We start from the raw sequence: 27,126 nt of genomic DNA, 5'->3' as shown, positions 1-27,126 counted from the left end.
TTTTGCATTTATTAATAATATAATTCAAGTTACCCAATAAATATGTCCATACTCTTCTTTGTTTTTTTTTTAATCAAAACAACATATCTTTCACTTAGCTACTCAAAAGCATTCATTTTATAAGTTCTTGTAAGCAGCAATATATAGGTATAGATAAATATAAGTTGATATCTGAAATATATAAATGTATACTTTTGCTCTATTAGCTAATATTGAGCATTAGCTAATATTCAGTAATTATCTAATGTTGAGTAAATTTATTTTTGTTATATTAAAATGTAATTTACTTTTACTATTTCTCAGGGACTAAGGATATCTACATAAAGACTAGATTGTTTAATCAAGTATTTTTTTTAGTGATTTTATTTGTTGTTAATTATCTAATATAGTAGTAATGTTACAAATGGTGTTGTCATTCCTGTCACTCTCGGATATTCCTTTTTGGACAAACTTCTAGTCAGATGGTTCGTTTCCTTCTTAAGCTGAATTCCTCTGCTTGTGATGAACTTGAAGTTGAAAATGTATGAAAGCTAAAATACTGCCTATCTATCCGGTGCTCCACTTTATAAACATGTAAAACTCTCACTAGAATTTTACCTTGTCTTTCTTTCTGATCAACTCCATTGAAATCTGATAGTGAGTATGACACCATAGCACCCACATTTACACTTAGATTTCACCTCAATTATAAACTAGACAATAGCTTTAGGGGTGTTTGGGTGGCTCAGTTGATTAAGTGTCTGCCCTGGGCTCAGGTCATGTCTCAGGATTCTGGGATTGAGTCCCATGTGGTCACTGTAGTCCTTAGGGGCTCCCTGCTCAGCAGGACTCTGCTTGTTCCTCTCCAGCTGCTCTCACTCTGGCACTCTCTCAAAGGAATAAATAAAATATTTAAAAAATAAAAAATAAATAAACTATGGCTTCTACTGCTTTGCAGCATAAGACACACTGGGGAACATCATTTTTAAAATCAAAGAAGTTACTTGTTGCTTGAATTGTCTGTCCAGCCAAGTGTTATTTATTCCGCTGGGGCTAAGGGGGCAATATTGTAAAGGTGAAACTCGACCCCAAATCTAATTTTGGAATACAGTTGGAGCTTTCCCTTTGTCAAAACTCTTTTCAACATTAAAGCAAAATTATCTGGTTTGAGCAGTCATTGTCTCCTTCAAGGTGAAAATACTAATGAGGATGAGGTGTCTTAATAGTAAATCAATTATTGTACTATAAAATAAGTAAGTAAATAAATAAATCAAACACAAATATGAGCTTTCAGATTCCAGGAAGAAAAATAATGAATTATGTGAATAATTCTTTCTAGTACATACATAGAGAAGCGTTTTTCCAATAAGTATTTTGTGAGAGAAATCCCATGATACATCAATTGTTAATTCTTTCTTGATGCTGAGTCATCCTAGAAAAAAAATAAATATTTAAAGGGACCAAATTCGTCAAATGTTTGGTGACACTAAGGTACATTGTGAAAAACACATTTATAATTAAAGGCACCAAATAGAAATGCAAAATAGGTTTCTTAAGTCTTATTTATAAAATTGGTGTTTCAGGGTTGCCTGGGTGGCTCAGTGGGTTAAGCCTCTGCCTTCAGCTCAGGTCATGATCTCAGTCAGGGTCCTGGGATCCAGCCCCACATGCGTCTGTCTGCTGGGCTCCTCTCTCTCTGCCTGCCTCTCTGCTTCCTTGGGATCTCTCTCTCTCTCTCTCTCCCTCTCTGTAAAATAAATAAATAAAATCTTAAAAAAAATAAAAAAGGTGTTTCATATGTTATGATTCAAAGTAACAATTATCCAGATTAGTCCATATTAAATCCTTTGAAAAGGGAGCCCTGTAGAGAACCATAATATTTAAAAAATGTATTTTAATTGTTTGACTTCCAAAAAGTGACATTAATCACTCAAGAAGGCTAGGGTTTTTCGTTTGTTTGTTTGTTTGTTTTTAAAGATTTTATTTATTTGTCAGAGAGACAAAGAAGGAGAGAGCAAAGCAGGGGGAACAGTAGGCAGAGGAAGAAGCAGGCTCCCTGCTTAACAAGGAGAGCAATGTGGGATTCAGTCCCAGGGCCTTGGTATCATGACCTGAGCCACCCAGGTGCCGCAGGCGAGGCTTTTATCAAAATGTATAGATTTTAGGGCAAACATTCTTTTTTTTTTTTTTTTTTAAAGATTTTATTTATTTATTTGACAGAGAGAAATCACAAGTAGATGGAGAGGCAGGCAGAGAGAGAGAGAGAGAGGGAAGCAGGCTCCCTGCCCAGCAGAGAGTAGGGCAAACATTCTTTATAATTTTAGTTTTTGTATTGTTAGAAAAATTACGTACGTATTTTTATTGGCAATAGGAAATAGTGATTTTAATCAAGAATCTTGTTATAAAAGAAATATTGAAATATCTGGTTTAAGCATAATATCAGATAGTAACCTCCTCTGAAAAAGGGAATTTTGAAACAAAAGTTATTTATTATTCCTTGCTTTAAAAATATGTAAGAAAATTATCCTGCAAAACTTTTAAAGGAAATTCCTGAAACAAATAGGTCTGTAAGTAAATAAAATAGTGGGAAAGTAAAGGAGAGTATTTGCTAGCTTCTCTTAAGATGTGATATTTTTACTGATAGCTTTACTGAGATGTAACTCACATGTAGGTACAAGGCACCCACTTCAAGTGTATAACACAATATTTCAGTGTACTTACAGATTTGTGCAACCAGCACCATCATTGATTTAAGATGTTTTCGTCATCTTGGAAAGAAACCCTGGACTTACTAGCTATCAGCCCCTTACTGCATTCCTCACCCCAGCCCTAAGCAATGACTAATATATTTTTTGTTTCGGTAGTTTAGTTTATTCTGTACATTTCATCTAAAAGGAATTATACAGTATCTGGTCTTTTGTGTATGTTTTATTTCACTTAACATAATGTTGTCAAGGTTGATTCTTGTTTTAGCATGTAACAGTACTTCATTTATTTTTATGGTTGAATATTATATGATACCATACATACAATATATCTATTGTATAGATAGGTAAACTACACTTTGTTGATCCATTCATCGGTTGATAGACATTTAGGTTGTTTTCCACTCTTGGCTATTAGAAATTATGCAGCTATGATCATTTGTGTATGACTTTTTGTATGGAATTTGTTATTTCATTTGAGTAAATTCCTAGGAGTGGATTTACTGGTCAAAAGGCAACTTTATGTTTAACATTTTGAGGAATTGCCATACTGCGTTGTTGTTCCATTTTACATTCCCACCCATGTATAAGAAGGTTCTGCTTTCTCCACATCCTCGCCAACACTCATTTATACGATGACCATCCCAATGGATGTGAAGTGGTACCTTACTGTGATTTTGAATCGTGTTACCCTTATGATTAATGATGTTAAACATCTTTTCACAATCTTTCTGGTCATTTTTTAAAAAAGATTTTATTTATTTATTCGGCAGAAGGCGATCACAAGTAGGCAGAGAAGCAAGCAGAGAGAGAGGATGAAGCAGGCTCCCTGCTGAGCAGAGAGCCCAATGCCAGGCTGCATCCCAGAATCCTGGGATCATGATCTGAGCAGAAGGCAGAGGCTTTAACCCAATGAGCCACCCAGGCACCCCTTTCTGGTCATTTTTATGTCTTCTTTGGAGAAAAGTTTATTCCTGCATTCGCTGTTTTTTGTTGGTTTGTCTTTTTATGATTCAGTTGTATGAGTTCTTCCTATATTACAGGTACAGTTCCCTTGTCAGATACATGGTTGACAAATATTTTATCCTATTCTGTAGGTTCTCTTTTCAGTTTCTTGATAATGCCTTTGAAGGACAAAAGTTTCAATTTTGATGAAAGTCCAATTTATCTGTCTTTCAATCAATATGTAAAGATAAAATGCATTTCTATAAAGTAGAAATAAACAGTGATGGAAATTGAAATTTTAAAATACCATTTTAAATAGGGTCAAATATGAAATATATAAAGATAAATATAACAAAATATATGTAACACCTGCATGCTAAAACCTATAAAATATCGTGTTTAAAATTTTAAAGATAAAATTAATTAATTAGTTAAATTTTAAAGGACAAAATAAATGAAATGATATTTCTTCTTTATGGATTGAAAAGCTCCATACTCTTAAAATGACAGTTCTCCCCATATTTTTAAAAAGAATCCAAGAAGTAATTAGGAAAACTTTTACAGAACTTTTGTAGAAATTGACAGATTCTAAAGTTTTTAAGAAAAATCCAAAGAAACAAGTGTAGCCAAAAAGCATTAAGAAAGAGAAGAAAAAAAACCTGACCTACCATCAAGATCTTCTATAAAACTGCAGTAATCAAGGAAGTGGGAGTACAGTCATAAGTAATAAGTAAGTGGGACAGAAGGAGCCAATAAATAAATACAAATGCACAGATAGAGTTAATTGATTTTCGTTTGGGGGAAGGGAATTCACTGGGAGAAGATCAAATATTTCAGTGTGGTGCTGAAACTATTGAATATCTGTAAGCAAAGAAGTGAATGTTGATTCATGCTGTTAACCACACACAGAATTATAGCAAAATAGACCATGAACATAGATATAAAACTTAAATTTCTGCGAGAAAACATAAGATATAATTTCATGATTTAGAATTAGCAAAGACTCTATTATAAATGTGGCAGCAGAGTGATTATATTGTGTCATATGGTGTATGTATTTGTTGTATGTATTTATCTTTATTAGAAACTTCACAATCAGCAAATTGTGGTTTTCTTGGGTGTCCTAAAAACCAACTTGTTAAGGTTTGCACACATAACAATGAAATATTTGGGATTTTAGATGGTGTTAATGAAATCTAAGAATAAATTTGTAGATAATAAAAAATTACTACATTATTGGTTATTCCAATCTAATAACATGGTACTCTTTCTATGTATTTAGGTATTCTTTAATGAATCTCAAAACTCACATTTAATTTGTTTCATGCAACAGAAAGGTATACATACTGTTTTCACAAAGCTTTGTCAATTTGTATACTCACCATCAAACATGAATATTAGGTAATATAAATATGTGATATAATACCAAGGGAATTATTTTTCTCAATACATTAAAGATATATCATCCAATATTACATTTGGTTTGTTCTCGAGCTGCTTATTTCAAGTTTCTTTAAAAATTGTTTTACCTTGACTGCTGCTAATATTTTCTCCTTTTTATTTGGTTCTTCAATTTTAAAATATGTTTATGTGTGGTTTTTAAACCTTAAGTTAACTTTTCTCCCTCTAAGTAACACATTTTATCATTTATTAGCTATTTTTCATAAAATTCCTCATTCTTCTTTCTCCTCCATCTGGAACACCAATTAAAAGTGTATTACGCATTCTCTTCCCTTTTATATCAATATTTCATTCATATTTTCTGAAAACGTAGGTCTCTAGTTCTAGTTAAGTTTCAAACTCTTTTATGGTAATTTAATTCTGTCATCAGCAGTAACTAATGTGTCCTATAGTCATTCAATTACTTTTTAATTCATAGCAAATGAAAGCTTATCATTTTTTCAATTGGATAAGTTTTCTTTTTCAACAAATTGACTGTCGCTGTTCCATTTTTCTTGTTCTTGACAATATTTAAGCTTGACTTTTTACTGCTTTATTCATATTAAGCATAGTTATTTTACTTTTTCTTTCTGGTTTTTTTGTTTGTTTGTTTGTTTTTATGTTTACGGATCTATAGATCTTTTGCTTCCCCAATCCCGCTGGTTCTATTCCAAAAGAAGCAGTGACTTGTTCCTTATGTGCTTGATTACTTTTTACTGTTTCTTTGTGAAAAAGTCTTGGAGCAGTATATGAGTCCTAGGAGGAAGTTATGTTCCTCCAGAGAGAATTTGGATTTTCTTTTAATAGACACTCAGGCACCACCAGTCCAAGGAAAATTTAGTCTAGAATTAAGACGTGAGTGTTTTCAACACACAATTTGATTGAGAAATCCATACTATGTTTGTTTCATGGTTACACCTTTGAAAGGTCTTTTCCCTCACTTGCCTTCCCTGCTCCATGTCAAGCAGGAGTGTTGTTCTGTTTTGGGGATACAGGACCCAGGTTTATCCCTTGATCCCTCTTCCCTATCCCCAGCAGTTTTAGACACCCTTTTACAAGTGGATTGTTGACTAATTTTTCTGTCTGTTATGCCAGGAGGGCTGTGTAAGCACATCACCAAAGTAACCAAACATTCTCAAGCAAAACCAACTTTATTACTCATTTTATCAATCTGTGTTTGCATCTTCAATTCACATATGCTCATAAAATTTTGGGAGCTTTTAGTAATGTGTTTTGGAGTACTTCCCCAGCATTTTTATATGCTTTCCTTACAGATACCTAACATGCTCCCTTTCAAGAAATAGAGAACCCAGCTTTATTTTATCATTTCTTGTTTTTGGTTAATTCACTTTGGCAGATACTTTAAGAATATATATGTAGCTTTTAATCTTATTTTATATGGTTAGGTTACATAGGTTTGTCTAACTTTTTAAAATATACATGCCAAGCTACTGCTTGCACTGTAGTGATCTGCTTGAATACTAAAGCATACACAAAATTCTTTTAAGATAAAAATTCTGATTTATCCATTTAAAAACAATGACAGTCTTCAATTTCCAAGCAGAAATAATTTTACACTAAATTAATTCAACCTGTGATGTCAGCCTAGTTTCTTCTTTACATTAAATTTCGTCTTTATTTGTTGTTTGTTTATAAATGTGATCCTTAGTTTCCAGAATTCGAAATTTAAAAAAAAAAAAAATACTTCCCACATACCCCCTCCAAAAAATATCCATTTGGAAGTTTTATGATAGGCAGGCAGAATTTTGGGAGAACCATAGAAAACCACATAACTTTGAAAACTTGACAGCCAGGGCTGGGGGAAAACGTAAATTGACAAGTGATTTGTGTGAAAATTGTGATGGCATTGCAAAAAGGAGAATAACTTAGGTGCCATGGGGATTTTCTGCATACAACCTGAGGTAAACTTAAATCAAACTTTAACATGTAGAAAATAGTTCACCAAATAGTAAACATTTTCTGAGAAACAAATTAACTTTATGTGAATTGATATGAATGTCCTTCTTCGAGTAGTTAATTTGAAAACATGAATGTTCCATGAATTAGGTATTGCAGATTCACCAAGTGAACATGTGTTTACCTTAGATCAGGAAAGGAAAAAAAAAAAAAAAAAAAGGAAAATCATTACAGTTTGAATGGTACTGTATTTACTAGAAAGTTAATACCACTTTTTGCTCTTTTATTATTTTGAACATGCACATTTTTTCTGTATCTAGTTATCCTATAAAATAAGAAAACTAATGTCAAAGTAAAAATAGTTTAAAGAATATATGAAGCATTAACATTTTTTTTCCACATTTAAACCAGAATAGACTTAAATGATATATCTTCACTTATGGTAAAGAGAGAGAAGCTCCTATAACTTAATTAGCTCACCCTTCTCACCAGCAGCCTTTATTAGGACACTGCTAATTAATGTAGTATTCTTTCAGAGGGCTAAATAGAATCAGCTTCTTTGAATTTGACCTGAGAGGATATGCCATGAACGCTATAATTTTGAGAACTTAAGAGGCTCAAATATTCAGATTCAACATCTTTTTTTAAGCATTCTGGAAAAAAAAAAAATCAAAATTTCCCAGTTTACAAAATATAGGGTATTTCCTTAATAACTGAACTGTCTAATTAATAAAACATATTCTTATTAGCTATCATTTTAGTATTTGCATAATTTAGTGTATATAAATGTATTGAAATAAGCTCATATAGACTATAATGTATGGTTTCATTGTTATATCAATCTGCTAAATAAACAAATGCCAATATATCAAGTTAAATCTCACTAATATTTCAAGAGTAAAAATTCTAAAATTATTTTTAGGGTCCATAAAACCACATGTGCATTGGATTTCACAATGCTAAAATCCCATTCTCTTTCTTTCATAAGATATTCTCATTATAGTTAGCAGAAGATAACTTCACATGTTCATAGTGATACCTAGTCTTATTCAGCCATGTACTTTTGAAAACATTACTCAAGACTATAAATACCTGCCACACAGACCAATCTCATTAATGCATTTTTAAAATAATAAATGAATATCATAAGTATCTTTTACAGCAGCCTCACCAGGAATACATTCATGTATATATAATGGACACATTCCTAACGAAGACCATATTGCCTCATTATTCTCTTGGTATTTCTTTATGTGAACCCAATTGAAAGTAGAGAACAGGGGAGATACTTTATAAAACCCATAAAAGTCTTAGAGCATAGTGTACAGTGGAGAAGGATAGGATAGAGAGAGAGGATTGGGGGCAAACGGAGACTATTTCAACACAATCTGGCATCAGTTGATTACTTTCAAAATGATTACATTCTTTTTCACCTTTCAAATCTCAGAATCAAACATAGGTAGAAATTAGTTACTGTGCTATGGACATTACTGCTTTACATAGGATGGGAACCCACTCTCAGACACATCTATTTTGCCTTTATCACAGCTAGACTTGGGCTATCTATTCCGCTTCCTGATATTCAAGAAATTAAATTGACAAGTTCCTTGAAAAAGGAAGTTAGGCTTTCTCATTTTATCTCTCAGATTGTTTAGGACAAAGTGTTCAAAAGAATAAATTCCGGATATTAAAAAACAAAAAAATAAAAACAAAAAAAGAAATCAAATAGTGTTACATCTTTGCTAGGTATAAGAATACAATAGGATAATATATTGAAAGATATTTCCCAGTATTGACTGAAAAATTGTAATTCAGAAGAATCCTCATTGAATTTGGCAGAATAATTTCTACTGCTTTTCCCCTCCTATCTTTAGCTAATAAGAATGAAAAAAAAATTTTTTTAAAGAATCATTACATCACATCAGAGGCATCACACATAAGAAAACAAATAATTCAAATAGCTGCCAATAAAATGAAATCTGTAAGATCACGTGAAGTTATTTATTTAAAATAAAAAGCCTAATAAATGACATTGTTCCAATAATCCTTACAGAGAAGCCTGGAATCAGAAGCAGTTTACAAATACATTCCTGAATCAAAGACAATACAGCAGTAGGGTAAATAGAAAATTTATGGTTGCATCATTTTGCAGTAAGGTGTTTGTCTTTATCTTTGGGGAATCCAACTTGTCAGTTACTGATCCATGAGTGTTTTGCTTTCTGATTGTAATAGTACTACTTGATATGGCTGTTGTGAAAATTAAATGAATTAATGTATTTCCATATTTTAAATATTGTTTGGCACATGGTAAAATTATGTGTTATATTTATAGACTATTATAAGCATCACAGCCAAATGGCTTCTGCCAAATATTCTATAGGTTAAAAAAAAAAAAAAAGCCAAACAAACAAAAAACAAACAAACAGAAAAAAGAGAGCTTGGGAAATACAGAATTTGTGAACTATTTTTTAAAAAATGAAATAAATCTTATGGGCACAAAATAAAGCCTTCCAAAATGAATCAGATTGGGATTTATTGTTTAAGTAGTATTCATGGGTTGAAGGAGCATTAGTAACAGAGGACTACGGAATATACATAAGTAAATTGAATACTGAACTAAATGAAGGCAACTGTTGATACTATTGTCATAGAAGGAAATGTTAAAATGATAAATCTTTAAAAGCAGAAGTTAAACTGTCAAACTTAGAAAATGAAAAGGAAAGAAAAAAGATAAGTAGTCTAAATATGTTTCATCACCATTCACATTTGGAACTCAACAGTTATTTCATAGTTGTTTATTTGATACCTATTTCTATATTCATGTGTCAAAGCACTCTAAGTATTTGAAATGTAGTATTGAACACAGCAGACAAAATTCACTATTTCATCTTTGCTTGCATTGTAGAGAAATAAAAAATATACTAATATATAAATAAGAAAATATCATTTAGTGTTAAAATCTCAATCAATTCAATTTTTAATAAAAGTTTGCATTGTCAAGCCTCAATTTTTGACAAAATAATACCTGAAATAATAGCCATGAGGTCTTGATTAAGATTTCCCAGGCTAGTAATCAAGTTTAGTGCCTTTTCATAAAAATTATTTCCTAGATATTTTTATTTTTTGAAATCATGTGCATGTCTTTACCTGTTTTTATTGGGTTGTTTATGATTTTTACATTTGTTTGTACAAGTTCTCTATATATTACTAGTATAGAATAATACCCAAAATTTAGGTCTGAATTTTTGTCAAATCAAATTTGCATTTTTAAAAAAATAGCTTAAAAAATAACAATACTTTTTTACCTCAAGGTCCAAATATTTCTTTTTTTTTCATTTTTTAAAAATTTATTTTCAGCGTAACAGTATTCATTGTTTTTTGCACCACACCCAGTGCTCCATGCAATCTTTGCCCTCTCTAATACCCACCACCTGGTTCCCCCAACCTCCCATCCCTTGCCCCTTCAAACCCTTCAGATTGTTTTTCAGAGTCCATAGTCTCTCGTGGTTCATCTCTCCTTTCAATTTCCCTCAACTCCCTTCTCCTTTTTAACTCCCCTTGTCCTCCATGCTATTTGTTATGCGCCACAAATAAGTGGAACCATATGATAATTGACTGTCTCTGCTTGACTTACTTCACTCAGTATAATCTCTTCCAGTCCCGTCCATGTTGCTATAAAAGTTGGGTATTCATCCTTTCTGATGGAGGCATAATACTCCATCGTGTATATGGACCATATCTTCCTTATCCATTCGTCCATTGACGGGCATCTTGGTTCTTTCCACAGTTTGGTACCATGGCCATTGCTGCTATAAACATTGGGGTACAGATGGCCATTCTTTTCACTACATCTGTATCTTTGGGATAAATACCCAGTAGTGCAATGGCAGGGTCATAGGGAAGCTCTATTTTTAATTTCTTGAGGAATCTCCACAATGTTCTCCAAAGTGGCTGCACCAACTTGCATTCCCACCAACAGTGTAAGAGGGTTCCCCTTTCTCCACATTCCCTCCAACACATGTTGTTTCCTGTCTTGCTAATTTTGGCCATTCTAACTGGTGTAAGGTGATATCTCAATGTGGTTTTAATTTGAATCTCCCTGATGGCTATTGATGATATTTCTTAACAAAATTTTTAATATTCTGTTTCACATTAAAGATGAAAACACATGTGTGAAGTATATTTAGGAGTTGTTTGTGATTTATGAGTTTACTTGTATTTTTCTTATGATTATTTCAGACCTAATGCAAGGTTACCTTCTTCCTCAACTGATCTGCAAAGTTATCTTTGCAGCTTCCAGTTTTCCATATATGGTTTTCACAGAGCTCTCTCTCTCTGTTTATTGGTCAATATGTTAAAGGCTGTATAAGTACCATATTGTTTTAAATAATATAGCTTTATAATAAAACCTTGTATCTGATGTGATAATCCCCCCCTCTGTCTGCTCTTCTTTTTCAGAATGATCCTCACTATTTTCTTCCCTAAACTTTTAGGGTGATGTATATTATAGGATTTCAATGAATATTTTTTATAAAGTTAAGGAATTTCTTTTCTATTACTAAATTACTAAGTTAATCTGTAATGATTTTTGATATCAAATAGGATGGAGAAACTTTTGGCAGATCATTAATGTCTATAAGAAATAGAAAAGTAAAATAATAATACCAATGTAATGTGTTTAAAGGCACCAAATAGCTATTGAAGCATCATGGACTAGAGTGATAAAGTTTCTACAGAGGAGAACTCTACAGAGGTGACCTGGATCTGCTGGTATTTTTAGTTTCTTGCCTTTCTTTTTTTCTTACTTCCTTCCCCCACTCCCCACACCCCCAACCATATTTTAATCTTGTTCTGTGCCTAGTGTTAAAGAGTGTCAGGTTTTTCATTTTTTCTTGAGGAGATTGAGATTGTCCTGCTTAAAAGCTACCTAGATAGCCTGTCTTATTTTCTGAGAAATCATAGATATCTGGATCAGAGACAAAGGGCCTTATTACTCATGGCAGAGCATGAAGTATGAGCTTCATGTGTGTCTTGGTTCCCCTTGTTTCCCTTTCCTAATCAATGGAAGTGATCCAGAATCAGATCTGTGGATCCCTTGCACACAGTGGTTTTGTGTGGCAACAATGGAACACTGAGCTTAAGAAAGCTCCAAAGACACATACAAGTGAGCTACTGGCAAGTCTTCCCACTGTTCCCTCCTGGAGAGGAACATTCTTTTTAGTACTCTGGAAAGCGAGCAAATGGTCTCTGGTGAAAGAACAGAGAACTCTTTACCTTTACTATCTGAGCAAATTGGTGTGCATGTCTAAATATCAAGGAGTGCGAGGGATACATGGAGACTTGTGTCCTAAGAGTGAAATGATTTTCATCCTTCATTTTGTTAATGTGGTAAATCACATTCACTGATTTGTAGGTGTTAACCACCAGCCTTGCATCCCTAGAGTTAATCCTAATAGAGTATTCTGTGTGATCCTTTTGATGTATTGTTAAATTTGGTTTGCTAATACTTTGTGGAGGATTTTTACATCTATGCTCGTCAGGGACATTGGCCTATAATTTTCTTTTCTTGTGGCAACCTTTACTGGTTTTGGTATCAGGGTAATGCTAGCCTCAAAAAATGAGTTTGGAAGAGTTTTTGCTTTTTCTATTTTTATGGAAGAGTTTGAGAAGGACCAATTATTCATTGGTATAATTCACCAATGAAACCATCTTGTCCTAAACTTTTGTTTGCTGGAAGGTTTTTTATTACTGACATAATCTCCTTACTAGTAATCAGTTTTTTCAGATTTTCTATACCTTTATGATTTAGTCATGGTAGATTGTATGTTTCTAGTAATTTATCCACTTCTTCTAGGTTGTCCAGCTTGTTGGTGTATAATAGTTCATAGCACTGCCTTATAATGTTAATGCATATTAAAGCAAAATTAAGATATAATTTCTCTCCTATCATTTTGCCAAAATATACAATCAATATATTTGTTATTTTAAGGCTGAGACAAATAGTTGTTCTCATAAACACTCTGGTTGAATGTAAATTGTCAGGGCTTTAAAAAATATTTATTGACTTATTTGAGAGAGAAAAAAAAAAAACATGCATAAGTGGGAGGAGGGGCAAAGAGAGATAGGAAGACGGAGAGAGAGAATCTCCTGCAGACTCTCTGCCGTAGGAGCCCCATGCGGGGCTGGATCTCATGACCCTGAGATCATGACCTGAACCAAATCAAGAGTCTGGTGCTTAACTGACAGAGTCACTCAGGTGCCCCTTATCAGGGCTTTTTTGGAGACAATTTTCCCAACATTTATAAAAATTATAAATTATTATTAAATAATGGCTGAAACTCAAGTTGAAGCCAAAATAAATGATTTCATTGCCTCCAGATTTGTGCCATCTATATCTATATCTATATCTATATCTATATCCATGACATGACCAAATTATGGTTCACATATTATGTGATGGGACAGTTCTATATTGTGATGAAAGTGTAAAGGGTATAATCATTATGGTCAATATTTGTCATTGTATGGTAGATTTCAAGATACCAATACCCTAAGTTCCAGCAATTCTATTCTATGGATTGTATCTTAAATTTTACACCAGTTATATCCAAGAATGATTAGAGCAACATTATTCATAGTAGACTAAATGATCAGTGCACAGCTGAATTGTGGTAGCAGCACTCATTGGAGAGACTACAAAGTAAAGGAAAAAAGTTAACTGCAGCCATACACAATCAGTTGCCTGATTCTTAGAAATAAAATCTTGAGGGGGTACCTGGGTTGTTCAGTTGATTGGGTCCAATTCTTGATTTTGGCTCCAGTCATGATCCCAGGGTCCTGAGATCAAGCCCAGCATAGGGCTCTTCACTGAGCTTGAAGCCTGCTTGGGATTCTTTCTATCCCTCTTCTTCTGCCCAGCACCCCCAGCCCCATTTACGTACACACACGTGCTCTCTCTCAAATTAAAAAAAAAAAGAAAGAAAGAAAAAATAAAATCTTGAGTTGTAAAGCACAATATGGTTCTATATATGTTTTTATACATACAATATGTATTTAGAAATCTTGCTGAAGTGAACTCTATTGATGTATTGATCAAGCAGGTATGTAATGGGTGCTCAGAAAAAGAAAGAACAAAGGTATAATTATCACTAATATCAGGATGGTGGTTAACCTGGAAAGGCACTAGTATGTCTTGATGTCTTGATGGAAAGGTTTACACAGGGAGTTTCTAGAGATGTACTACTTTTGAAAGGGATATATGTTTTACACCCTCTTAAATGTGATCAAGGAATTACTTGAAAATAGGACTTAAAGGTTAAAGAATATGATTAACTTTTTATTGTCAAATAGAAGAGGATGGACATTTATTTTGTACTGCTCCAAATGGCAGATATTTTCACTGGATGAAATTTAGAAGGAATAATTTTTCTTTGTTAGAAGTAGGGATGTTGTAACAATCAGATGCCTTTTTTTTTTTTTTTTGTAAAGCTGTGAGCATTTTATAGCAACTTCACAATATTATTTTTATTAAAATACTTAGAATTTGTCAACTCATTCACATATCCAAAGGCTTCTGGTCTGCAGAAGCCTTCAGATTTATCCCTCTGCAACTATTCTTGCATTTCTGATAGTTCTTTACTCATCTGTTTGAGGTATCTTTGAAACAATACATCGGGTTCCACAGCGACTATTAATGAAATTAATATATTACTTGTTGCCAAAATAATTTTTTACAATTATTACTATTGCCTAGAATGTCCACACATGATTACTTGCTCCACAAAGAGAAGGAAAGGGAGAGAGATAATAGAGACAGGAGAAGAGGGAGGAAGGAGGAAGAGGAAAAGTGGAATGAGTAGGAAGAGTTAGGAATAAGAGAGGACTTATACCTCTATGGAAGACTTATACCTCTATGGATTTTTCAAATATTGTATTATGAGAATTGTAATTTTAAACAGGGAAATTAATTACCACTTAAACAACAATAAAAATGGTTTGGAACTCATGGGAATTTGACAGAGCAAACTGAATGGAGTAAAACAAAAATACTCCCTAACCATCCTTTGCTTCAATTTATACATAAGTATATTTTTAGATAAACTGAAAATATACCCTGCATCTGAAAGAAGCCAAACAATGAGCATCTTCTTAGTCACACGGGGCTGATGATATGGTCTTTCTCTCATAATAGAGGGTGGTTTCTGGAAACAATGGAACATGTTGGTCAATTACTATCAGAATGAACAGTTCAATAATAACTATTTCAAAATCAGAATTGTTGATACTGGCAGAATCTTTTTTTCTATGCAGATGGATAATACTTAATCAGTCTATCCATCAGATTAATTCATTTCATGATTTGAGATAACATGATTTGAGATAGCATTTTATGTTTTTTAAAAATTTTTATTCTGACAAACACATCAAAACAGTTTGACTGAAAAACAAGTAATTTTCAGAAGTCACTCTGTATTTATTGTTTGTGTTTTTGTTTTTATGTTTACTAATGCATGATTTCCACTACATTTAGGCCTTTTGATTGGAATGTAATATCCACAGATTATAGTGCTAGACTTTGAGGGTTGAATTTGAATCTGGTAGCAATATTTTAGGAGCAAACCTGAATTTTCTTGGCCTGACCTTACCTCATTAGGCATCTGCAGACAAAAGCAGCACCATGGAGGTGATCTATACAACTGTTTCTATTTCCAACCGACTATGTATTATTTTAATATAACCTGCCTACCTCATGCAAGTATTTCCATCACCCATTATTTATTACTTGACTTTTGTTCCTATCTAGGTCTTAAAAGATTTAATTCTCTCTATATTTATTATTGGATATTCACCAAAAACAGTTATGAAAAGTAAAAATAGAAACATAAGGATGTAAAAAAATATGCTATATCTCACTTGAAAAATGAGACTATTGTTTGAACCTAACACAGTATAGACACAAACTGTCAGAGTTGCTCCTGGGACAGTCTTAATGGAAACTGAATAAGCATTATCAGAGAACCCTGGGTATGTTAACTGAGATATTAACACACTTTACTGAGTAAACCAACAAAACTCAAAATTACTTGATTGTTTTTTCCCAGTGTTTAAGTTATTTATATGGGAATATTTACTCCCAGAATATAAGCTTCTTTAAGATGGGGAGCCAATTCTAAATCATCTCCTTTTCTACTCTCATGTCTCACACATCAACCTAGAAACCATTTAAACCAGTATTCTAAGAACTATCCTTATTACCAATAATAATGCAAATAAATGAGATTTGTCAAACTCTACAATGTGCTAGAAACACGTTTTGTGTTTAATTAATTTTAAAAATCATTAGCAACTTTATATTGTAGGAACTATTACCAATCTTATACTAAGGATGAGATGGAACATCCGAAGTCATATAGTTAACAAATCTAAGTAAATGAGATGATTGTACTTTAAAATGTAAAGAAAAAAAAAGACTCTGTAATGTGAATTTCCAAAAAAGAGGCATTTTTGAACAATACTGAGTTGACTGAGAAAAAAATAGGAAAGGATGAGCTGTCATTATCCTTTCATTAAACGAGGTCCATGGGACCTTGGCCAAAGTCAGCATCATGAGGTAGTTAAAAAAAAAAAAATTTTCTTGACCTTTTTCCTGGTTGTACTTTGTTCTAAAAATCTGATATTATCCTTCCTTGGAGAAGCTTGTTTATGATTGCATAGATTTTTTTCCCCAAATCACTGCAAGCAATATTTCTTGTTGCCCTCTTTGTTATGATGAACTATAATTTTACTTATCTTAAATGAATAAATGCTTCGTCAGGTATATTGATTTCTTTAGTATGTAAAAGAGCACAGAAAATGATGAAATTTCCAAAGAAAGATAGCAGTATTAGAAATGAGATGATCAAAATGAATATTCTCCCAGTAACTCTTTACTATCTTAAAAAGATAAATAAGATGCAGTTGTGAACAAAATCAAATTTGAATAAAAATATAATTTTGTCTTTCGCACTACTTCATATGTAGAAGTTTATGTTGGGGTGCCTGTGTGGCTAAGTTAGGTTAATCATCCACCTCTTGGTTTTGACTCAGGTCATGATCTCTGGGTCCTGAGACTGAGCCCTGCTTTAGGCTCTGTGCTGAGTCTGAAGCCTGCTTAGGATTCTCTCTCTTCCTCTCTTTCTGCACTCCCCACTCCAACCCCCCCCCCCCACTCTCTCTAGTTCTCTCTCTCTCTCTCAAATAAATTATTAAATCTTCAAAAAATAGTTTATGTAATTGCTGAATGTCCTTATTAAATGCATGAATTTCCTGTTTGGTAATAGCAGACTTAATCCAAATCAGATGTATTTTTTTTCCCAAATGAATATCAACCTTTGAGTCATGTCTTTGCTCTTACATAATTGAAGAAAAAAAATATTTATTCTAAGCTGTTATATAAGTGATGCATTTTTATTCAACTTATCACCCACAGCAATTTCATTAAACTTATCCCAGTCATTCTTATCTGAGATACAGCTTAGTGAATTGGAAAGTGCATAATGTCAATTATATTTCAGTCAATATTTACATAGATGCTTAAATTTATTCATTAATAATCATTTGATAAGTTATTTACCATATTTGAGTCTTGCTTTCTTCTTCACATATACAAGTCAAGGATGAAATTTTAAGCATAGACTAAAATGCTCGTTTATCAGTACACCCAATTATTAGGAACACCTATTCTTCCTTAAATTTGATTATCACTCGTACACATCACCCACATCCTTCCACAGATATAGATCACGGTTTTGTAATCCATTGAGAGTTGACATCTCTGATATTATTGATAGAGGGCTTAATAAGTCTTTGTGGCTTTACTGTGTTCTCAAATTAGCATCTTGCCTGCCATGACACTGTTTGATTTTTATGGTGAAGATTCATTTATCAGTTGTTTCACTAGGACAGGTTGATTGTAGGGTTTAGTTTTCTTCTAATATTGGATAACTATTCAATTAACCAACCTTTGGTCCTATCCATTTAGTTAAATATTGACATTCATTGAACTTGTTCCAAGTTAAAATTATTATTATACATTGACCCTTATCATTGAAGTAAAGTCTTTTTAGCTCTACAATTACAATGCAAATTAACATTTAGCAATGACTTTGTAGAACTCTACTAAATGAAAAGGGTTTGAACCTTTGACATACACTGAAATCAAATTTAGATGCACAGATTTGAAATTTTATCCTTATTAGTCATTTATTTATGGTATATCCATATACACAGATATTACCAAGTGTAAGTTAATAGATGCTGTGCTTTTTCACAAGTTTTCTGATGTTCTGGTTATTTGAAGCTTCATGCAATTTTGAATCCTTTCTGTGGGTCTTCACCTCCTAATAGTTTGTGTGAATTTATATTTTAGAGCTATAAAACATAAAACATTGTTAAACAAAACCTTTATTAATGAAAGTCTAATGCATTTCTGATAATCAAATGAAAATTAACAAATTTAAAAATTAAATACCAACTGCCATCTTGCTTTCCAATATACTATCTAAATATAAGGAAAACAAGTAAATGTATATTGTTATTATTGATCTCCCAGCCTTTGCCATTGTCTCATTCAGTCTCTCTTCAGTACAACATCCTGAATGTTCTTATATTAAGAACACTACATTAGGAACAGATCCTGTTACACTTTTGTATCAAATCCTGCCATCATCACCCATTTAATTTCTTCTCAGAAAGATCTATAATATGTTACACAGTTTGACTTCCCATCCCTACTTGAACCCACCTACTATTCTTTTCCAGCCACACTTTGTTCCTCATGATTTCCCCATAAAAATATTTAACAAACTCTGCACTCAGGACATTTGTGCTTTTTTTTCCCTTTGTATGGAATACTCTTCCCTTGAGTTTCTTCCTGGTACATCTTCATACAGGAAGCTGTGTCAACTTCTTGGTGATCAGTTCCTGCACTCTAAATAATATCCTAGTGACACTTCAACACTGCCTAGCCTTTTTCCTACCTTGTTTTTTATCATAGAAATTTCCATCTTCTGACATCAAGTTTAAGGGATGAAGTCTTTGCTTTGTTGTTTTGTTTTGTTTTTAAAGATTATTTATTTTAGAGAGAGAAAAAGTATGAGGGAGTAGGGCCAGAGGGAGAGGAAGACAGAGAGAGAGAGTGCACACCCAAAGCAGGGCTCAGTCAAAACTGAGATCATTACCTGAGCCAAAATCAAGAGTTGGCTGCATAACCAACTGAGTCCCCCAGGTGCATCACAAGATTTTTGTGTTTTAACCTTGATTTCTATAATTTTGTCTTATGTTAGGAGCTGGAAAACATAAAGCAAAATCAAAATATTTTTACTTATCACCAGTTGTGGAAAACCAAGTTATTTGAAAACATTTGCTGTTTTGTTATAGACTTGGATAGTATAATCTTTCATATAGCACAGATTTTTTTTTTTCTTGAAACTTCATTCATTTCTCTCATTGCATTCATGGGCACCAATTTGACAATAATAGAGCATCCCTTCTAAACCTTTCTTTATTAGAGAAAACTAATATTCAGTGAAACAAAACAATCACGTGAATATTTTTTTGAATGTTTCCTGGACAAGCATACTTCACTATTTTAAAAAAGACATATAAGGATTGAATAAAATAAAATGTATTTCCATCTTTAAGACTCATTTTTATTGAGAATTTCACTAATTACCACAAGGTATTTAGTAGGTAATTTAAGTCAATGTAAAGACATGTCTGAAAGCACCTGTACATTTTCTTAAAAAAGGCCATCCTCATTTTTCATATCAATAATTATTCAACTCAATGTTTAGATTCCAATCATGGAAGGAAATACCAGAAAATTGTCATAAAGCATGGATAATTTCAGTTGAAAAACTTGGCTTCAGAGCACTCTTTGCACACATCAGGGGAACTTTTAAATTTAACTAAAGGGCTGATTATCCTTTTGGGTATTCTAAATGGTTCTAAATGATGGAGGGAGAAAATACACACTTTGCTTTCAGTGGGTCCTCTAACTAAAAATTAATACAGCTGTGTTTTTTATTGCCATATTGTGTTAACCACAATTAAGTTACATATTAAGTCACTTTTAATATTCTAAAAGCCTTTCCTAAATATTTCAACAAACTAGATTTATCTATCTATTTATTTATTTACAGTGGTAATGGGGAAAGAAGTATAGAGAGAGGGAGAGAGAGAATATTAAGCAGGCTCCACACCCAGCATGGAGCCCAGACAGGGCTTGATCTTATCACCTGAGATCATGATGTGAGCTAAAATCAAGAGTCAGACACAATCAAGTGAGTCACCCAGGCACCCCAAATAATTTATTGCACAAATGTTGAAAATCAGTCTGTAAAATTTTGTAACCAAAAATTGCTAAATAAAACTACTCTTATTTTAAAAAGGTTATAATAATCACAAGTTATTTAAAAATAATAGATATTGGGGACGCCTGGGTGGCTCAGTTGGTTAAGCGGCTGCCTTCGGCTCAGGTCATGATCCCAGCGTCCTGGGATCAAGTCCCACATCGGGCTCCTTGCTCAGCAGGGAGCCTGCTTCTCCCTCTGCCTCTCCAGGCCTCTCTGCCTGTGCTCGCTCGCTCTCTCTCTTCCTCTATCCCTGACAAATAAATAAATAAAATCTTAAAAAAAAAATAATAGATATTATATTTATGAGATAATATGTATTCATGTATACTTATGTACATATATTTTGTATTTTATTTCTCTATCTATATATATGCGCATGTAAATGATTATATTTTGTCTTACAAATAATAAGCTTCAAAACAGAAAACTTAAGAAATCTGTTATTATATACTGTAATGCTAGTGAATCCCAATCTGTTCTTACATGAAAAAAAATAACATTTTTTTCCATTTATTTTAAATGGAGAGCATTATTCTGTTATCATTAAATCATAATTAAATTATAATTATAAGTTATAATTGAAGTAATTAGATGAAGTCAATTTTAATTTTTCACTACTATATTTAAATATTTCTTTTTGTACCAGAATTGCTATCTCAATTAATTTTAATTTGTCATCAATTAAAAAATTAAATAAGTGAATTCAATATAGTACTTGGTCTATGAAGCATGCTTTCTTTTTTTTTTTTTTTTTTTTTTAAAGATTTTATTTATTTATTTGACAGAGAGAAATCACAAGTAGTCGGAGAGGCAGGCAGAGAGAGAGAGACACGGAAGCAGGCTCCCTGCTGAGCAGAGAGCCCGATGCGGGACTCGATCCCAGGACCCTGAGATCATGACCTGAGCCGAAGGCAGCGGCTTAACCCACTGAGTCACCCAGGCGCCCTGAAGCATGCTTTCTTGAACAAGTAGCATATGAATATATTTTGAGCTTGATGAATTACTTTTCTTCCACAATAATCTTGATTTGTATTAAAAAAAAATAAACACTGGGGTTGTTACTGATAACAGTAAATCAGGATTTTCCAAAAACATCAAAATCCTTAAAAACTAAAAAAAAAAAAAAAATCCTTCTTAGATTCATGTATTTTTTTTTTTTTATGTGTATGCTTGTATGTGCAGGGATGATTGAGGTGAGTGACATTCTGCTGTTCACAAAAATTAAAGTAGAGTCTATGATTTCAAGGATGCGCACTAAGTGGCAGATAGAAAAATATTTTTCTTTGCACACTGGGTTATTACATGTAAGATGCTATGGTGAAATAGACAATGAAGAAACACAGAAACCAGACTACACTCAAAATATAATAAGATAAGTAAGTGGGAGAAAACTGGAGACAAATTGTCCACTTAAAAGCTATACTGTCTCTAGAGTGGGAATAGTTATGTTCATGGAGCTAAGTAAAGCTAAAATCCTAAACTATGCTTACAGTCATAAAAAAATGTATAAAATACTAAAGTCAACTGGTTATAGTGGCAAATACATTTGCATTTTAGGAAGTTGATGAAAAATTGGAAGTAGTTTTATTGGAAAAGAAATGGGAATCAGTGATACTGAATTAACTGAGGATATCTTTTTGTTTCTTCAAACCATGGACCCAATCCCATGAGATTACTTAATCCCACATCCTTTGCACTGCCCTCAGTGCAATTCTCAGATGTCAGTGCCCTCAGATGTCAATTCTAAAAAATAAAATACAATAAAATATATTAAAAAAAGCATAAATGGTTAATTAATGTAATATGCCTGCTCTTACTTAGACCTAGTCAGTCAATCTAAACTGTAATGTTAATTTAGATCAGGTTTACAGTGGCCAAATGCTGGGGTATTCAATGATCCACCCTTAGCTGCAACAAAGATGAGCTCTATGCCCATACAGTCCCCACTCTAAGAATTATTCTGTATTTTTGCCTCATTTCAGGACCTCAACAGCTTCTTTTCCTATCTTGTAAGGATTTTAGTATGTATGAGTGTAACTATTCATATATGAAAAAAAATTAGTACATACAAAACAGTCCAGACTACATGGTAGATGTAAGGATGCAAGTATTTACTGTATATTGGCAGATTCTAAGAATATTACTGGTGTATAAATAGCTCCCCAGTGTTCCAGCTCCGCTCAAATAAATTATCATCCAAGGCTCATTATTTAGATATAATACTAATAACTATATTTGAAATTCATTTTTGTTATCCTTTCAATCACACACTTACACAAACATGTGATTTTCATTTGAATCAGATAGCAAGGACAAAACTTCTTTTCCTTGTAAGCTGGATTCTGTGTGTCCTCAGTCTGTCCTTTCTTACTTATGGTCCAGAAGAATTCTGAAAAATTCTCACAAGAAAGTATGGGGATTTTGGTATAAGTTAACTTCTGGTAGATTATGTATATCACTTTTATTGTAATTATGAGTATAGTTAAAGTCTGCATTAATAGAATTGTGTGAATTTGGGAAAAATAAGTTAACTAGGTAAAAAAAAAAAAAGCTAAAATGAGACAGTAAAGATACAGCAATCGAAAACTAAAATGCACTGTGCACATAATAAATTATGAATACTTAAGTATGAAGTCATCAAAAAAAGATAAAGAGGTCATTCATTCATTAATTCAGTAAATATTTATGACATCCTTACCATGTGCCACATAGTCATTTAGGACCTGAGATACATTAATGAAAAAAAAAATGATTCATGCCCATGAGGAGCATGGCAAGCAGAAGATAAACAGGAAATATTAAACTCTGAAAATAAATCAATTATATAGTATGGGAGAGAGTAATTCATTTTAGAGAAAAACAATACAACAGTGGACCAGTTAAAGATGATTGGGAGTTTTAATTATGGTGGAAGGAGGTGGCATGAGTTGCCTTATTAAATTGTGTGATCAATCTTTTGTGAAAAGATGCAATTTGAGCATACACTTGAAGTAAAGGAGGGATTTAGCCAAGCATGTATCTTAGAACAGTTTGATCAGAATTCTACAGTAAGAGTATTTGTGTATTCAAGAAGATTAATATAACAAGACCTGAGAAAGCAAAAAGAAAAATAGCTAGAGAGGACTAAAAAATGTTAGTCGAAAATCATTTAGGATTTTATAGCCATTGTGAAGACAAAGGGAGATATTGTAAAATAAAATTGGAGGTGATACAAGGATTAGGATAGAGGAGTAGTATCACTTTGAAAAACCAATCTGTGACTAAGGCAGGGATGGAAGCAAAGAGTATTATTGCAGACTATTATAGGCAAGAAAGGACAGAGGCTAGACCATGGGAATAACAGCAGAGCCAGTAAGACATTTTAAGAAACTGCATATTTTTCCAACAAGGAGACAGTGGGATTTATTTGAATGTAAGAAATGAGGGGGAAAAAAAAGAGATGTTAAGGGTGAGTCCACAGTTTGTGGCTTGAGCAAAAAGAACAGGAGAGTCGTCAACTAAGAGGAGGCCTGTCATTGGAGAATGTTGGGTGGAATCCATAATTTGCAGAATAAATTTAAGCTCCTGTCTCCACATCTTAAACCTTTCAACATCTGACCTGGGTTTAAGTAATTTCTCGGACTTTCTTCACTTTAAAGAAAGTTACTACATATTTGTTAAAAATATAAAAATAACTTGCAATGTTGAACATCAAAGACCATATAATATCCCTCTTCACTTACACATCTTAACAATCTTTTTGATTAGACATTTATATTTTTCATATTGCTATCAAAGATAACTTTCATTAGACACTCTTGTTCACAAATATTTGTTAAATCATCTTATTTCAAACCATTATGATCTACTTTAACTACTGGTCCAAAGTCTTTACTGTTTTAATAGATTTTTTAATATATTTCTAAGTCCTTCTAAAGAGATGTTTTAAAGGATAATATACCCAAAACTTTGAATATGAAAGCCTCTATTTCTAAAGACAGTTATACACATTGGTGTTCTTTTTTCTTCATCAATATAAATAGCAGAATTTATCTCACTCTCTTGTATTATATGCTCTTATATATATTTTAAACCAAGTTTTATTTATTATTTTAAGAATTACCTCTCTGGGGCTTCTGGGTGACACAGCTGGTTAAGTGTCTGACTTGATTTTGGCTCAGGTCATGATCTCTGGGTTATGAGATGAGCCCCGCCCACATGGGGCACTGCGTGGGCATGGAGCCTGCTTAAGATTTTCACTCTCTCTCTCATTTTGCCCCTCCCCTGTTTCTTCCTCTCTTAAGATAAAAGGTAATAAAAAGAAAGATTGCCTCTGATATTTATATGATTTTATATTTCAGTGTTCATTTTTTCTTTTATTAGGTACAGCTATTTATATAGTGATGGTATTAAAGTTTTGAAGGATAAGAGATTTTGTAAATCTTTTCCTGTAATCTGTCGTCATTTTTAATTACGCATTTTGAGCAAAATTCATTTATTCAGATTTATTAGCCTGTCTCTTTATATTAAATACATTTTCTTTATTGTTGGGAGAAAGGCAAGGATGTCTGTCTTCAACAGTTGTATTAATCATCATCCTGAGCAATAAGAATAAAGGTTAATTGAAAGCATAATTAGGAATAAAGAATTTAAGACTATCTCAATTTGAAGATGGCATAATTAAGTAGAAAATCCTAAAAACCAAACAATTATGAAAATGAGGAACTTAGCAAAATCTCAGGATACAACATCAGTAAACAAAAATAAAATGTATTTCTATTAAAAAAAGAACACAATTAATTGGAACTATTTGAAATTCCATTTTCTATCATGTTAAAAACCATCAAATAGTCATGGGAAATTTGAACTTAATAAGTGCAAGTTTTGTACTTTGAAAAGTATAAAAGAAGCCTAAGAGAAATCAAGCAATATTTAAATAAATAAGGGATATACTGTGCTTATAATTGAAAGATTTAATCATTTCAGCTATTACTTCTCAAATTAATTGATTAGTTCCATATAATATGAATTATAATCATAGGAGACTTTTTTAAAAAAGAAATTGACAAGAGTTTTAAAAATGCTAAAGAAAATGCAAAGGACTCAGAACAGTCAAAGCAACTTGGAAATATAGTGCATATTTGGAGGACATACACTAAACTGATTTTGACATGTACTTTAATATTGTAATAGTAAAAGCAATCTGGTAGCTGCATAAGGGTAAGTAAGAATGAAATGGAGAACTCAAACAGATCCGCATTTGTATGATAAATTGGTTTGAAACAAAGGTAAAAAAAAATTCAATGGCAATAATAATATATTTTCAACAACTGGTACTGGAACAATGATATACTTATTTTTTTCATTTCTTCTTCTTTTTTTAAATCTCTGATTTATCCCTCTAGATGCTTTCTGTGTCTTTCTGCCTTTCTTTCCCCCTTTAGGTCTTTTTTCCCCGCAGTCTGTTACATTTACGTCACTACTTAGTAATTCTGTCATTCTTAATAACCACAAGTGACATCAAATCAAAACAAAATAACAAACTAACATAATGGGTAATAGCAAAGGAATTATTGCAAATCATATGGCTGATATAAAGGGTCCAGAGAAAACAGGACATAGAGATGTAATAATGGAGTGTTGTGAAAAAGGGTAGCTTCAAAACACTTGAAAGCAAAAATATGTGTTTTATTGTTCTTGTTTTCATTGTCATTTCCCTTTATTTATTTATTTATTTGTTTAATTTATTATTATTGTTTGTTTGTTTGTTTGTTTGTTTTTTTTTTGCTTTGGGGCCTATTATTTTCTGAAACTATGAATATGAAACATAACAGAGCCTCTCATTTTGAGGGGCTGGTGAATGCCAGCCCCCACAGAGGCCACTTAGCAAGGCTCTCTGAAATACATGCCATGGATAATGCCCTATTCATATATACCTTCATGTATTACTGGTCAAGCTCTGAGGAGCAAGCAGAAAGAAAAACACAGATAAATAAGAATCTTCTCTATCTTCTGGGAAGTCATCCTGTAGACCTATACATAGGAACATAACCCAGCAATTTACATTTAGTCAGTGAGGGGAATGGTATGAAAATTGGGACTGAGAGGCTATGGAAGCTCAGACAGAGAACAACTGAACCCTGTGAGGAGCTCATATGAATTATAAGGAACATTATATACTATATGCTAAAATGTCTGGACTAAAATAAGGCTTTTAAATATAAGTGTCTCTGAATTGATCCTTTATGAAAAGTGGCCTCTGTCCCAGTGCTGAAATAATTAAGGAGTACTGCTATATTTCAGGTAGTGGACAAGATAATATATGTATATTGTACCTTGTTCTTTAACCCTTGCAGCAAATATGTGACATATCTGTTATTAACTGAAGCCTAGAGAAGTTAAGGAATTTGCTCAAAATGCATCCACAGCAAAAGAGAGATTTAAATCTAGTTTTAACTCACACCGAGGGCTGGCTTCTTTCCATTGCACTAGTGATTTTCAACTGGGCAGTTTTGTCTCCTGGAGTACACTTGACAATGTCTGGAGATATGTCTGGTTGTCACAAATGGGAGAGGGGTGCTATTGGTGTTATTGAGTAGAGGCCAGGAATGCTACTAAACATTCCGCAGTGTACATGCTATTCCCCACAACAAAGAATTATCCATTCCAAAATGTCAATAATGCCAAATTTGAGAAACTCGGCATTATATCAGCCCAAACAGAGAGAGGCAAATATGTTTCTTCAGGCAGAAGGGATAGTGCGTTCT

General features: G+C 32.8%; 1 long non-coding RNA gene across 1 annotated transcript; it reads right to left on the bottom strand.

The window, feature by feature from the left end:
• Positions 1–1,275: 1,275 nt before the first annotated feature.
• On the bottom strand, positions 1,276–27,126 carry LOC101679070. Its single transcript, XR_199590.2, has 4 exons — positions 26,821–27,126; positions 22,656–22,769; positions 15,099–15,187; positions 1,276–1,411 (listed from the first exon to the last, which is right to left on the bottom strand). It is a non-coding gene; the product is annotated as an uncharacterized LOC101679070 (long non-coding RNA).

This window comes from Mustela putorius, unplaced genomic scaffold (assembly GCF_011764305.1).
Source record: "Mustela putorius furo isolate JIRA1106 unplaced genomic scaffold, ASM1176430v1.1 tig00003974_pilon_pilon_pilon, whole genome shotgun sequence".
In the NCBI taxonomy this organism is placed as follows: domain Eukaryota; kingdom Metazoa; phylum Chordata; class Mammalia; order Carnivora; family Mustelidae; genus Mustela; species Mustela putorius.
Note: the sequence above shows the minus strand (reverse complement) of the source record. Positions and strands in the feature narration are given on the sequence as shown.